The sequence below is a fragment of the Humulus lupulus genome, chromosome 5, assembly GCF_963169125.1.
Source record: "Humulus lupulus chromosome 5, drHumLupu1.1, whole genome shotgun sequence".
NCBI classification, from domain to species: Eukaryota; Viridiplantae; Streptophyta; class Magnoliopsida; order Rosales; family Cannabaceae; genus Humulus; species Humulus lupulus.
The window spans coordinates 135,795,730-135,808,807 of NC_084797.1; the positions used below are offsets into that span (position 1 = coordinate 135,795,730).

General features: G+C 43.2%; 1 long non-coding RNA gene across 1 annotated transcript; it reads right to left on the reverse strand.

Annotated features, from left to right (window-relative positions):
* Positions 1-7,679: 7,679 nt before the first annotated feature.
* LOC133780625 (uncharacterized) lies at positions 7,680-12,210 on the reverse strand. Its single transcript, XR_009869457.1, has 3 exons — positions 8,706-12,210; positions 8,502-8,595; positions 7,680-8,146 (listed from the first exon to the last, which is right to left on the reverse strand). It is a non-coding gene; the product is annotated as an uncharacterized LOC133780625 (long non-coding RNA).
* Positions 12,211-13,078: the final 868 nt, after the last annotated feature.

A 13,078-nucleotide genomic window follows, 5' to 3' on the forward strand; every position in this document is an offset into this window, starting at 1 on the left:
AGCAAAAGCGAAGACAACTGGATGACGATAGGAAAAAGGCCCTTAAAGAGGAGGTCGAAAAGGTAAAAGCAAACCAATTCATTAGGGATGCTTTTTACCCCGATTGGGTAGCCAACCCGATGCTAGTCCCGAAGCCTAATGGGACGTGGCGAACCTTCATTGATTACTCGGACCTCAATAAGGCCTGTCCTAAGGACTGTTTTCCTTTACCACGGATCGACCAACTTGTGGACGCCATGACAGGGCATGGACTTATGTCATTCATGGATGCCTATTCTGGATATAACCAGATTGACATGCATGCCCCTGACCAAGAGCATATGAGCTTCATAACAGACAAAGGGTTATATTGTTATAACATCATGCCATTCGGGCTCAAAAATGCTGGAGCTACTTACCAACGGCTCGTGAACATTATGTTCTCCAAACAAATAGGGAAGAACATGGAAGTTTATGTTGACGATATGTTAGTCAAATCTCAACTTAACAATAACCATGTTGATGACCTCGAAGAATGCTTTGTCGTGTTACGGAAATATAACATGAAGCTTAACCCTCAGAAGTGCTCTTTCGGAGTATCTTTAGGAAAATTCATGGGTTTCATTGTAAATGCTCGAGGAATAGAAGCTAATCCAGACAACATCCAGGCTCTGATCGATATGCCTTCACCTCGAAAATACAAAGATGTCTAGAGTTTGATTGGCAGGATGGCGGCACTAAGTTGGTTTATATCAAAATCTACAAACCATTGTCTTCCGTTTTTCAACCTGTTGAGGGGAGGCAAGAAATTTGAATAGACAGAGGAATGCGAGTTGGCTTTTCAGGAACTCAAGAAACACCTCGCAGAACCTCCCATCTTGTCAAAACCCATTACGAGAGAAGTTCTGCACTTGTACCTTGCTACGACCGAGCATGCCATAAGTGCAGTACTCGTGCGGGAAGAGGAAAAAGTGCAAAGGCCCGTGTATGACATCAGTAAAAGATTACTGGGGGCAGAATCAAGATATCCCTTGATGGAGAAGTTAGCTCTCAGCCTAATTCACTCATCTCGAAAGCTTCGACCCTATTTTCAAGCGCACCCCATCCATGTACTAACTGATCAACCACTAAGACAAGTCTTGTCCAAGCCAGAAGCTTCAGGTCAACTGCTTAAATGGGCCATTGAACTCGAACAATTTGAGATCACCTATCAGGTCAACTGCTTAAATGGGCCATTGAACTCAAAAAATTTGAGATCACCTATCATTAGGGGGCAAGCCTTGGCAGACTTCATAGTGGAGTGTACTGGCATGGCCAACAATGAAGTTATAACCCCGACCCACGAGCTGTGGAAACTTTACGTTGACGAGTCATCTAATGAAAATGGATCAGGGGCGGGAGTAATTTTGATCACCCCTGCAGGAAGCCGATTTCACTCTGCCTTAAGATTTGACTTCAACACGTCGAATAACGAGGCCCAGTACGAGGCTTTACTAGCGGGACTTCGCATAGCTAAGGAGCTCAAAGCTAAAGCAATACATTGCTACAGCGACTCCCAGCTGGTGGTTAACCAAATCTTGGGAGAGTACCAAGCTCGTGGTACGAGAATGGGGGCATACTTAGAAAAGGAAAAATCAACATTGGAGCATTTCGAGTTCTATGCGATAGAACAGGTCCTCCGAGAACAGAACTTGAACGCGAACGCCTTAGCCAGGCTTGCTACCTCTACCGAGAATGACGAACTAAATGTCGTATCAATTGAACATCTCTCGGCGCCTAGTATTGACGAGCCAGAACAGAAGGACGTGTGTATGATCAATTCCGAGCCAACCTGGATGACTCTGATAGTTGAATAACTCGAGACCGGCATTCTCCTGGAAGAACGGACCAAGGCTCGAAAGTTGATGTATCAAATCCCTCGTTATACCATTATAGATGGAAGGCTATATAGAAGAGGATATTCCATGCCACTACTTCGCTGTATGACTCCACCCGAAGCTAAGAAAATCATAGAAGAAATTCATGAAGGGTTTTGTGGAGACCATACTGGGGGGCATAGCCTGTCCAAGAAAATTATACACCAGGGATACTTCTGGCCTACCATCAAATCAGATTTGTTCGACTACGTCAAAAGATGCGATAAGTGCCAACGATTTGCCACAATTCCTTGAGCTCCACCATCTGAGCTAACTATGATGACCTCCCTGTGGCCATTTGCGGTCTGGGGAATCGACCTCATAGGCTCACTTCCGACTGGCAAGGGCGGAGTAAAATACGCAGTAGTCCCCGTAGATTACTTCACAAAGTGGACTGAAGCTGAACCTTTGGCGACGATAACCTCGAAGAAAGTTCTTGACTTCATGGTAAAAAACATCATATGCCGATATGGGATGCCAAGGAAGATTGTATCCAATAACGGAACCCAATTCGACAGCGATCTGTTTACCAACTTTTGCGAAAAAAATGGAATAATAAAGAGCTTCTCATCAGTGGCCCATCCCCAAGCGAATGGCCAGGTCGAAGCTGTAAACAAGACCCTAAAAAGTTCGCTAAAGAAAAAGCTGGAAGAAGCTAAAGGAAGATGGCCCGAAGAATTGCCCCAAGTCCTATGGGCATATAGGATCATGGCCCGTACATCAACAGGACATACCCCATTGTCTCTGGCGTACGATTGCGAGGCTATGTTGCCAATCGATGTCGAAATTCCCACAATCCGAGCCCTCGCTTATGATCAAACCTCGAACCACTCTCAGCTCGAAGAAACTCTAGACCTGATTGAAGAAAGAAGGAACGAAGCTCAATTAAAAAATTCTGCATACCGAGAGCAACTCGGTACTTCAACAAAGGAGTTCGAGATCAAAAAATTGGCGTAGGATATTTGGTGCTAAGGCGTGTATTCTTGCTGACACGGGCTTCAACAGCTGGCATGCTCGGACCAAATTGGGAAGGACCTTATCAGATAGAGTCAGTCATTCGACCCGGCGTGTGCAAGTTGGCAAGATTGGATGGAAGTCTGGTACCAGGAGCATGGAATGGTGAACACCTACGACCTTACTATCAATAGTGTAGGAAGGATGTTGCCTATAACCATGCATGTTTATCTGTACTATTTTTCTATTTTTGGATTTTTTCAAATAAAGTTTGATTTCGTTTAATATGCTGTATTTTTTGCAATCTCTCTTAATTTAATAACCTATGGTCACACTCATAGGATATTAAGGGGGCATCAGTGGTACATATACCATCAGCTTGAAAAAATAAAATAGCATATACGAAACGCATACAAGTGTTTGGACGTAACCAAATGCACGAGCTAAGATAGTTTGGATATAACCAAACTATCAAAATACATACAAGTGTTTGGACGTAACCAAATGCGCGAGTCAAGAGAGTTTGAATATAACCAAATTATCAAAAGATAAAAAATTTTGGAGGTAACCAAATATGCAAACTAGATTAAAAATATAATTGTATGGATTACAAACCTAACACGACCTTAATAGGTTTGGAACAAACTAGCTAAAACTAATCGGCAGTAAGTTGAAACATAACCCACTTCATGCTAAGTCGAGATCAAGGCTGGAGTATCTTGCAAAACAATAGTTTCGACCTCATAACCTCGGAGAGATAACCGAGGACGAGAAAAAGTAACTAAAAAAGTAAGATACAACTAAACCATTTTCATTAGACACCATATAAGTACTTGGGGATGGGCCACTAATGACCTTGACAAATAACGAGATCGGAAGCGGATAATTCGAGCGAACTAGGCATGAATGCATTGAATCTCGAGCTTAAATCCAAATTATGTTTGTATGAATAAACAGGCATATATGACACTTTAATTTAAATTACGCAAAATATTTCGGCTCAAGAAATGTAAAGCAAATGTATTAAAGTAAATTCAAAAAAGTAATATCAGCTCTTTCACGAGCTATAAAATTGTCTCGGCCCTATGGGCATATAAAATAATATATAAAAAACGGCTATTACAAAAGTTTCAAAGGGACACAGCCCCGAGGCAAGAATTAAGGAGGAACATTCTCCTTGGCCTTCTCAGCATCAGCGTCCTTCTTCTCCTTAAACTCCTTGAGAAGATGACTCTTTTCACCTTCCATAATCTCAAAAGTGGCGGCCTTCTCTACTTCAAGCTTGGCATTGGCCTCCTTGACCTGAGCATTCTCCTATTCAAGCTTCACGAGCCGGGCATTCAGCTTTTCAAGCTCGGAAGACTTGGCCTTTAGCTCCTCAACTCCTGCCTCCACCTTTGCTTTTGTTGCCTTGAGCTCGTCACTCAGTTTGAGCTGAAGATCCTTCGCCTCCTGAGCAAGAGTCAGGCTCAAGTGAATTTCGTTGTTCGGCTTATAATCAAGCTGAGCATCAACAGCAAGAGCCTGGCATAATAAAAAAAAAGAAAAAAAACCAAATTAGCAAATGGACCAAGTGTAAGTGCAGCTAAATAGCGAGAGAAGAAAGAATATCGCAGTGTGGAGCTCAAAGCTCTTCTCATAAAGAGTGTTGCAGTCCTTGGCATTGTTCAGAAACTGCCAATGAGGAGCGTCGAAGCTCCCAAAGCTCTGACCCACCCAAGACAGAATGTCCGAGCCTAGTGTTGCCCAGTGAGGTCCAGAACCGTTGTCGATCACATACTCATCAAGATGAGTAGAGATCGAGAGTAGGGGTGTCTTTGAGGATGAGGTTTCTTCGAAGGCGGGCCAGCTGAAGGATTGATTTGGGATGCAAAAGGAGCAGGAGGTAGGTTCGACAAGGAGGTCTCAGCCTGAGCAGGTGGACTCAGGGCTGTGCTCGAGGCAACCGGAACCAGGGGAGGTGGTGTTTTCTCGTTCCTCTTAAGGACCTTGGCGGGCCGGTCGGTTTTTCGCGACCCCCTAGGACGCTTACTTCTCTTGGCTCCTCCACTTACCAAGATGTTATCAAGGTCGAAATCCATCTCGCCTGCACAATTACACCACATTATGAGTTATCGAAAAATAAAGTAACTCAACATAATGCAGACATACAAGGGATAAAAAGACAAGTGGAGAGAAACCTAACTGGGACTCTCCCCCGAGCTTGTGCTCGGCGACCACGAAATTCCTCCATCTTCAGAAGAGGTGGGGGGAGTGCCTTCCCTTTAGGTGGATGTCAACCTCGAAAGGTCCCTATAGTCGTTATTCCTGTATTGGACGGCTATTCCATTCCATACCTCGTTCAGCTAGCTATCGAACCTATGTACCCGCTCATTTACCCAAGACCATACATAAAAATGGTTCCTATCGTCCTCACACAATATTAATCTATCGGGTCTATGTTTTTGTAGTGAGGGGGACCACATATTCGAGCTAAGGAAGACTATACCTTGTTCATTCGAGCCCAAGCTTGAGGCCTCATCGTTGGCCTCATTCCCCGATTGCGGACTCCTATGGAGAACTGGAGATGGAGGCCTCACATCTCTCCTTGGGGGGAGGTTGCCAGTTGGCAGAGGCACGAGCTCCCATCGGTCGTATTTTTTATTGGACCAGTCCGATGTAGACTGATCCTCTCCTAAGAGCCCACATGCCCGAAGCTCGCCTTCATGAAGGAGGTAGGAGAGAGACCTCCTGCCATAGGGAAGCTGGAGCAAAGTCTCTCGGCACTCCCTCATCTCATCGGTGGGAGTAGGGCGATGATAGTTGGTTGGAAAATCAAGCACATTTCAGCTAAGCACGAGCCTAAAACAAAGCTCGAGCACAAAAAAGAGGAAAGTTGAGATACTTACGAATTCGTCTCAAAGAGTAGAATCGAGACGGGGCTAGGCCATCTATCCAGAAGAAGGCCTTCTTGAAGTCAGGAGGATGATTGGGAAGGTCTTCGAACATCTTCTTCTCCTTCGGATAGCTCGAGAGTTAGTAGAAGTCGTCCCCTCCCCGAGCTCGGGAGGGATTGCTTTTCAAGCATAAGAGATATAAAATCTCTTCTGGTGAAGAACCTGCCCACTTCAACTCGTGATACAGCAACCTCAGGGCTGACAGTACCCTATAAGAATTGGTGTTGAGCTGGAAAGGGGCCAGCCCAACAAAATCTATGAAGTTCTTGAAAAAAGGCTTCAAGGGAAATACCGCCCCTGCCTTCATATGCTCTTCGCTCCAAGCCGCGTATCTCAGCTTGCTGTCAGGATTTCATATAAAATGAGGTGTTGATTCGAAGAAGAGAAGAAAAAAATAAATGAAAAGACGAAAAATGGTTTAAAAAAAATGAAAGGGAAAAAATTATATTTTTAAAATTTAATGAATTTTAATTAAATTTTTTAAAAATAATAAATAAAAATTAATTTATAAAACACTATTTTATGTTTAATTGTCAAATTTTTAATTAATTAAATAAAAAATTATTTTTTTAATTATTACCAAACAGTACCTTAGTATATGACAATGATATTAAGCATTGTCTCCCAAAATGATAATTAAATCTATAAGGAATAAAGTCGTTTTAAGTTAAATATCAGGCTATGACTGTCATAGCATATTATTTTGTTCTTATCAAAATTGAGTGGTAACTCTTAAAGGGTAAATGGTTTTCCCAAACTATGGGTGGAACTTTGGTTTGCCTTAATAATATATTTTGGGTAAGTAATTACTCTAAGATTTTCTGATTTCATTTGAATGTCAAAAATTGTTACAAAATTAAATCCTTGAGCAATAATTATGTAGTATATTTTTAATTTCTTTTTTTTAAAAAAAACTAATAGGTCATGTATATTAATAGTTGTTAAACATTTATATATATATATATATATTTTAAATATAGTTATCTATGTAGTTTGATATTTTTTTAATTGTTTTAAATAATAGTTATAGCGATGACATTGAAGAAATAGTCTTTCCATGATGGAAAAATTATTTTATATTAATGAACGATGTGGATGAACATATATTGATTCCACATTTATGTGATTCATATTGATTCTATCTCTATTTTTAAAAAATTCTAAATTTATTCGTTCAGATATATTTTTACAACTTTATTCATTACACTGACCGTTAACGGTTAGAATAAAGTTTTGTAACCCAGTTTGTTAATTATACTGAACAATTAACGGTTAAAATATACATTTGTAGTTTTAATTCTCATGCATTCATTTTAGTTTAAGAAAAGAAAATATATAAGTACTTTTGAAACAATAATATAAACTTTTAACTGGTCTTCCCTTCATGCATTATTTACTAAAAATAAATCTTTTTAATTTAGACAAAACTAAGTATATATATATATATATATATAGTTATAGTCATACACAATTCAACTTAAACTACTTAGAGAGATTTAAAATCAGTTCGATAATAGAAAAGAAAAGTATACAAACATATTGACGTCCCAAATCCTAGGCCGTGACAGATTTATAATATTCATAATTTGGGTGCTCAAAGGTCAAACTTTGACTCTTGTTGGAAAATAATCTTTATAAATGATTTAATTTATATTAAATCGTACTATAATTATAAGTTAAAATAATGAAATAACTCCTATAATTATATATAAAAATATTAGTGATAAAAGCATGATCATTTATTATTATACATAGAACAATAATATTTCTACAGTTATGTAATCATCAAACAGTTAAATTTAATAAGCCATAAACACTCAAAATAATACTTAATATCCATCATTCCTCATCCCAAACTATTTCATAGCTCATTCAAATATACTGTCCATTAAATTCGAAGTCGAATACATATAATGTTCAAAAGATAAGACAATGACACTAAATAGAAATAGGCTAAAAAAATTGGATCCATCGATAATTCATCTTTTCCACATTCGCATCACTAGGCTCTTGGAATGGGAGAGATAGGGGGTGAGCTTATAAAGTCCAGTGGGAAAGCAACTAATATCATAGGACCCAAAAAGTTAAATAAAACCCCAAGCATGGTTAGCTTTGAAAACAAAACATATATCATCATGTATAAACCAAAATAGAGAGAAACTACAAATAATCATAAGAGCATAGCTACAAGGGCACATCACACCGTCCACTAGATCCCTAGTTCCCGTCTCCCACCATAGAAAAGCGACATCCTAAACGAGGTAGCCGGACCTGATAACCACCACAAGGGGAGGCTCAGAACACTTCCTGTATACAGATGCTAGGTCTTTACACCTACAGGTGAGTGGACACCTGATCTACCTATAATGACACAAAGATTAGATCGTGAAACAACAACATGCACAAATCATTATCACTATGGCTCTCATCGGTATAACCAAATGCAGGTAAACATGAAAAGAAAGAAACATATTCCCTTTATATTTTAGAAAATTGGCAGCATAGTAGCTGCACTTGAGTAAAACCCAAAAATCATAACCTGCATAAATAAGTGAAAAAAAAAAATATTTGGCACTCAGTGCCCTCATAACAAATCAGAAAACATGCAGGTTAAGTTTTCAATTTTTCAAACATTTTATAAATATCAAAATTGGAATATGTTTAATGCAATTCAATACGAGTAAAAATAAGTCCAATAGTCAAGTTGAGTCTCTACCTCCTTAGAATTTTCAATCCAAGCCCAAAGCGATGCTCCTGAGCATAACGATGATCCTAGAGTGATTTAGTCTGATTTTAACATCACATTTTTCCTACGTGCACCAAATGAGCAAATGATTATCATCATTGCATTCCTCATTCAAAATCGTGTCCAATGACATATAATATGACCATATTTAAATTTCAAGTTTCGGAACCTCACCCTGTTATCCATAAAATTAGCATTGATGACGTGGCAAGTAATCCCTGGACACGTGGTTGACACTTGGAAACGTCTGCTAGAGTATCGACCAGAGGACACATTAGAAGCAGTGTAAGCTTGTCTTACCCACGACCAGTCTGGTCAATGGTTCCGTGTACAAGGCGACATTTATGGGAAGATCTTTATGAATCCCGAATTTATCTCATACAATCTTCTGGGTATCTGATTATTCAGGAAAGAATATCTGTAACAATCTTTTGTAATCCCCCTTGAGCCTATAAATAGCAAGAGATAGCTCAAGGGAGGGGAATTTTTTCTTTTGAATCACTTGGGACTATAGTAATTCTCCTAGTAAACTTGTATCGTTCTTCAGAGATTAGTGAAACTCGTTGAACCCCAGTTCTTTGATCACTCTTCTTACTTTTATATCAATATCAGTCTAAGTGGACGTAGGTCATTACCAGATCCTGGGGCCGAACCACTATAAATTACTGTGTCTTATTTACTTTTGTCATTACGTTCTTCTCATCTCTTTCATTCATATCAAGCATATTTTGACTCCGTGTCAGTTGGCCAAATCTTGGGTCAACATTCTGGTGCTTTCATTGAGAGCTTGATTTATCGTCGTTGAGAAAACTAATGGCGAAAGCTGGAAGGAAAACTGGACAGGCAGCCGCCGCTGCACCGTCAAACCCGCCACCTCCTCCTCCTCCTACAAGCATGGAGGAGGATGAGCCACAACTGGACTTTGAGGAGGAGGAAATGGATGATGCAACGCTGAAGAGTACCCTGGGCGCGTTGCAGGAAGAGCTGGCTAGTCTGAGAGCCAGTCAGGAGACTGCCGCTGAAGTTATGGCGCGGCAGCAGCAAGAGATCGAACGGCAGCGCGCGGAATAGAGCGAAAGGCAGGCGGAGGTTGACCGCCGCCAGAACGAAGCCATGGCAGCCCTTGAAGCAGCCTTGCTATTGGCCAGAAATCAGACTGCACCTGCCTCGCAGCCTGACCAACCGGTGAATAAGCCACCCCAGAGGGGTCCTAATCCGAGCCCACCGATCCAGCCTTCGAGTCCGCAAAGGCCCGAGCAGCCTCAGATTCCCCATGACGATGTCCCACAGGATCCTGAAGCACACCCACCATCCCAAGCTGCTCGGGGTAGCCCCCCGCAACAGAGGCAGAATAGGGCCGAGCATCAGCCTCGCAGCCCTAGACATCGTAGGGATGATGGGCCGAACCTACCGAACAGAGGTCAGTACCCTCTTGGAAACAGGAGAGATTCAGAGTTAGGCTCTGCGGTCCGGGGCCCCCCACGGCACGATGATGCATGAGGACACCACGACCAGCGCAGGCCATCCTCCAACGCTCGGGATGGTTCATCTAGGAACGGACCTCGAGGGAACAGTCGATCTCACCATAGCCAGTCGAGGTTCAGAGATGGCCACGGATACAATGAGGCCGACTCAGGTAAAGGAAATGCCAGTGGGAGGAATGGAGAAAGAGGTAAAGGCAGGAGCCAGGTACCTCAAGATGACCAACCAAATAGACAGGATGCTGGGGGGCAGCCCAGACAAAGTAATGTCTTCAACTGGCTCGGGGGTAGCGAGCAGCGGAGAAGAGAAGAAGACTTGAGAGATGTACTCAATGATCGCCGCGAGAGGCACGGCGAGAACGTCCCCCCAGCAATAGAGGCCACAGCGATTCCTACCGCAGTGCAGGCCCAGATAGACGCCCTCAACTAGGCTGTGCAGCAACTGGTCGGGGGAAGGACTTCATACATCGACCACAATAGGAGGAAAAGCACTCCGTTCATACAAAGGATAGCTAACGCCGAAACTCCCAGCAAATTCAAGATGCCTACGCTTCCAAACTTTGACGGGTATGGAGACCCAGTCTTGCACGTCAATAAGTTTTAAATTCAGATGGATATTCAGAAAGTGTCCGAAGACGCTCGGTGCAGGATCTTCCCTGCAACACTTTCTGAAGCTGCGCAGGAGTGGTTCTTCAAGTTCCCTCCCGCGAGCATTGTTTCCTGGGAAATGTTCGTACGAGAGTTCTACGGACAGTTCTATGCTGGTCGTGTGCACCCAACCGAAGCGAACCAGTTAGTCGAAATTCGCCAGCAGGACGGGGAGTCAGTGAAGGATTACGTCCAGCGCTTTATGCGAGCGGCGGCTGGAGCAAAAATAGTAGGAGACGAAGGCAAGATGATGGCCATTACCACAGGGGTTAAACGTTGCTCTCCCCTCTGGAAAAGTCTCCGAAAAGAAGGAGTGAGAACTACCCAAGAATTCTTAGACTGAGCTGACCGCTACATCAAGCTCGAAGAAGCCATTGCTGATGATGGAAAACCCTCGAACAAGGGTAAGAAGGCCACCGAACCCGCCAAAGCCGCCAATGGTTCCAAACCTAACGGCAAAGGCAACGGGAACGGCAATGGTAATGGCAAGAATAGTGGAAAACGTCCGTATAACGAGCCTTCCACCTTCGACAACAAACGAACTAAGGGTAATCGTTATGAGCCTCGGTTCACTAACTACACTGCCCTCGTTGAGTCTCGGGGAGAGGTTTACCAGGCCACAAGCTCCAGTGTGCCATACAATAAACCTGGACCCATTGGAAGGACATTTCGAAAAGAGACACTACCAAGTTCTGTCGTTACCATAACGACTACGGACATGACACTAATGAATGCAACCAGTTAAAAGACGAAATCGAGTTCCTTATTAGACAAGGACACTTGAGAAGATACGTACGGGCCTTGGGAAATTCCCAACGAGAAGCCCCAGGTGGCAACGAGCAGGCGTCCACACGCCAACGCTCGCCACCATTACAGCCTGCCCCCGTGGTTGGAACACTCTTAACCATCTGTGGAGGCCCGCACCTCGCGGGAAACAGCGGAAAAGCCAGAGAACGATATGCTCGGACTCTGCGCCACGACTAGAACATCGAGATGATGACTGTGGAGGACCGTGCACCAAAAAAGGCTCGGTCAGAGGAAGGTGAGATAACCTTCTCTGATAGCGATGCCCAACACGTCCGGTTCCCACATTCCAATCCGCTGGTCGTGGACATCCAGATGGCCAATATGATGGTGAAGAGAGTACTGGTCGATACAGGAAGTTCAGTGAACATCCTGTATAAGTCAACACTGGAACGCATGAAATTGTCCGTAAAAGACTTGGAACCCTGCAATCAAACGATATACGGCTTCTCTGGAGAAGGACTCGCCCCAGCCGGAATGATCAAACTCCCAGTAACGACAGGTACAACGCCTGCAACAAGGACATTACTCGCCACTTTTGTAGTGGTCGATTGTCCTTCGGCGTACAACGCCGTTATTGGAAGGCCCATACTGGTTGATCTACGGGCCGTCATCTCTATGTGGCACCTAGCCATGAAGTTCCCAACAGACGCGGGGGTAGGACGTGTTTTGGGAAACCAAAGAGAAGCCAGGGAGTGCTACAATGCCTCGATCACAAAGGCGAAAAGTGGAACACCGAGGAGCACTGCCCCAGATAGATTGCAGATGGCAGTTGATACGCAAGCCCAATCAGGTGATGAAATCACCAAATAGGGTGCTGCCCAAAGTGAGGATGGAGATTTGGATCCTTGCTTTGGGGATTTTGAAGAACATGTTGGACCCGTCGAGGACCAAGAGGAGGTCCAACTCGACAAAGAAGACCCAACCAAAGTCATAAAGGTTGGAAAAAACTTAGAGCCTACCACGAAGCACACACTGGTGGAATTCTTGCGAGAGAACCAGGAAGTTTTTGCCTGGTCGCATAAAGACATGGTTGGGATAGATCCAGCAGTAATCAGCCATGACCTGAATATAGACAAGACCTTTCCACCCGTGCAGCAAAAAAAAAGGCTGCTCGATAAAGACAGATCACGAGCCTTAAAAGAAGAAGTGGAAAGGCTAAAGGAGAATGGATTCATAAGGGTGGCTTTTTATCCGTCGTGGGTCTCCAATCCGGTGCTGGTCCCCAAGCTTAACGGCAAGTGGCGGACCTGTGTGGATTTTATAGACCTCAATAAAGCCTACCCAAAAGACTGCTTCCCACTCCCAAGGATCAACCAACTAGTCGATGCTACTGCAGGGCATGAGATCTTCTCATTCATGGATGCATATTCAGGCTATAACCAGATTGCATGCATCCCCCAGATGAGGATCACACCAGCTTTCGGACCAATACGGGCTTGTATTGCTACAGAGTAATGCCCTTCGGACTAAAAAACGCGGGTGCGACTTACCAACGGCTGGTCAACCACATGTTCAAAGAGCAAATTGGTGTAAACATGGAGGTATATGTGGATGACATGCTGGTAAAGTCTAAGAAAGCAGAAGGGCATGTGAGGGATTTACAAGAGTGCT